We start from the raw sequence: 3,216 nt of genomic DNA on the forward strand, positions 1-3,216 counted from the left end.
AGGCCCTCAAACTTTTAAAAATTATAGTATATTCTAAAAGGTTTCAAATGTTTGTAAATAAGTCCAACTTCAGAATTCAAAACAATACTTATTAAAATCAAAGATTGCAAAATTTTTCATTTTAGTCCACATCTTGAAAAATAACTAATTTCATAAAATACTTAAGCTTATACTTGTAAGACCTTTGATATATAAACAAAATAATAATTTATTAAACAAAAACTTGAGCTTCTCAAATGCTAAACCATTCAAATATTATATCATACCGGCTTTACAAGAATTGTCGTAATAATGAGTCCATTGAGCTTCTAAACTTTATTCTTGATTGCGCGTTGTCCGTTGAATATCTTGAACTTGATTTCATGTGATTCACTTCATCGTAAATATCTTCTTTCAAGAACTAGTGAAATGTGAAATTCAATATTTTTCAAATCATTTAAGACATATGTTTGTTATCATCAAAATTATATTATGTGTAGCCCTTTAGGCTAATAATATTTTGTGCCAAAAAATTTCTGATCGATTTTTAATTTTGACCAAGCTTTATCGAGTTTTAAATTAGTAATTTAGTTTTTAAAAAAAAAGGCAAAATGTCACATTTTTAAAGAAACTAATAATTTCAAGTTGGAAAATTCTATGATCCCGTGATTAAAATTACAGCATCAATATCATGATAAACATAATTTTTTTAAATTAAACATAAAATTAGTGAATTGAAAATAAAGCAAGTAAATTGATATAAGAGTAGTAAATTGGTGTTTTAAAATTGTAAAAAAAATACATCTAAAATAATATGAAATTTGTAAATTAATATTAAACTTTCATTAAACAAAAAATAGTTTATTCATTTAATTTAATTAAACAAAGAAAAAAGTCACTCATCAAGTAAAAAATTAATTGGAATAACTTTTATTGAATTGGTTTAACCATAAATTCTATATTCGTTCTAGGACATTCATATTTTCTTTTTTCATTTTCTATCATAGCATTGTTTACTACACAAGTTAATTAAGCAAAGTTATTTTCTTTTGATGTGGATCAGGTCAAAATAAAATAAAAAGATATTCTTATATTATAAGACTTATATGATATATCAATAAAGTTAGATCTAATTTTCTATTTCATACATAGTTCATGAAGGATGCAATATCACCTTATCTCACAAATAGCTTTGAAAAATGTAAAAATTATAGTTTTTCAAAATCTAATTTTGAGAATAATTTTTATCCTTAATAAAATTTCACACATATCATCTCATATATTACATAAGCCCAAAGCTACCATTTTTCAATTTAGAAATAAAATCAGCAAATATATAAGATAATCATTATTATAATGAGTTCTTATTTTACATTTCTAAGTTTTTATTTCTTTCAAAAGTACACAAATGTCCTAGAATAAATATAGAATTTATGGTAACCAATTCAATAAAACTTATTCCCTTTTTTTTTAGTATAACTTTTTTGTTTAACTAATGAGTAATTTTTTTGTTTAATTAAAGAAAATATTTTTTTGTAAATGAATAAATTTTTTTTACTAAAATTCTATAGAAATAATGTTAATTTTTTAAATAATTAATAGTCTTGTCTGAATTTACTGGTTTTACTTTACATTTACTAATTCTATGTGTAATTTACAATATTTATGTTTATCACGTTAATGACATTATAAAATTTTCCTTGTAGTAATTTATTTATTTTACCTTTCATTTACAAGTCTTATGTGTCATTTACATAATTTATGTTTTATTTTACGTTTTATGTTGATTTATAAGTTTTATTTTATATTAGAAAGATTTTTGTTTTGTTTACCAATAATACTCCAATCTACCACTTTTAAGTTAATTTACTTGTTTTATCGTCTATTTATAAGTTTTATGTTTCATTACTTCGTTGATGTTTTATTTAACACTTACGTTATATTTGTAAGTTTTGCGCTCTTCACCAATAATACATTAATTGATAACTTCTACATTAATTTACTGCTTTTACATTTCATTTACAAGTCTTATATTTCATTTATACAATTTACGTTTTATCTTTACAATTAATGTTGATTAATAAATTTTATATTATATTTTAAGTTTTTTTTTCTTATCAATATTACATCAATTTATCACTCCTACATTAATTTACTTGTTTTACCCTCTATTTACAAATATTATGTTTTCTTTATTGAATTTATGTTTTATTTTATACTTAATGTTGAATTTCAAGTTTTATGTTATATTTGTAAGTTTTTATTTTATTTATTAATAATATACTAATTTTCTATTCCTATGTTAATTTACCTGTTTTACCTTTCATTTATAAGTTTTATGTTTCATTTACTTAATTTATGTTTTATTTGACACTTATTGTTGATTTACAAGTTTTATATTATATTTGTAAGTTTTTGTTTTATTTGCCGTTGATACACTAATTTACCACTCTTATATTATTTTACTTACTTTATCTTTAATTTACAAGTCTTACATTATATTTACATAATTTATGTTTTGTTTACATAATTCATGTCTGAATATAGCATTTATGCCATGATTTTAATCGCGGCATCCTAGAGTGACCCATTAAAGTTTTAAAAAATTAATTGAGAAAAGCAATTTAGCTCTTAACACTAAAATACTTGAAAATTTTCGGAGTGTAACACACTTGAGAAAAACTCAACATTTGGCCTTGAATATTGTTGGTATGATCATAGAACCAATTATAAATCTGGTCTTGCTGGAATTCATCCTTAGTGATTAGTATTAAAATTTGTATGTTCATTAAAGGGTAAAAATAAGGATAAAAATGTTATTTTTTTACTTATATTATAATTTACATTTGTAATTATGTAACATATTGTGAATTTCTAATTATTTTTCTAAATATTTGATTTTGTGTATTTTGTGTGTTTACTAGGTAAAAATAATAATTTCACGCAATTCGAGACTCCAAACAAATGAACATGTCAAATTTGGATTCTGAAAATCTGAGAAATTATGTCATTGCCAAGGAGAATCCACGAATTTTGTTGTAAAATTATAAGTTTTTACTATATTAGGTGTGATAATTATTAGTGGAATGAGTTCGGTGTGCGTCAATGGATTAAGTTAGGTTTATATTTTGTTAGTGAGACAAATATATGGCCATGATATATTTGACCCTATTTATATGTGTGGTGTGGATTAATCATGTATTAATATAAATTATTGGGGGGGGGGGGGGGGGGGGG

This window comes from Citrus clementina, unplaced genomic scaffold (assembly GCF_000493195.1).
Source record: "Citrus clementina cultivar Clemenules unplaced genomic scaffold, Citrus_clementina_v1.0 scaffold_5, whole genome shotgun sequence".
In the NCBI taxonomy this organism is placed as follows: Eukaryota; Viridiplantae; Streptophyta; class Magnoliopsida; order Sapindales; family Rutaceae; genus Citrus; species Citrus x clementina.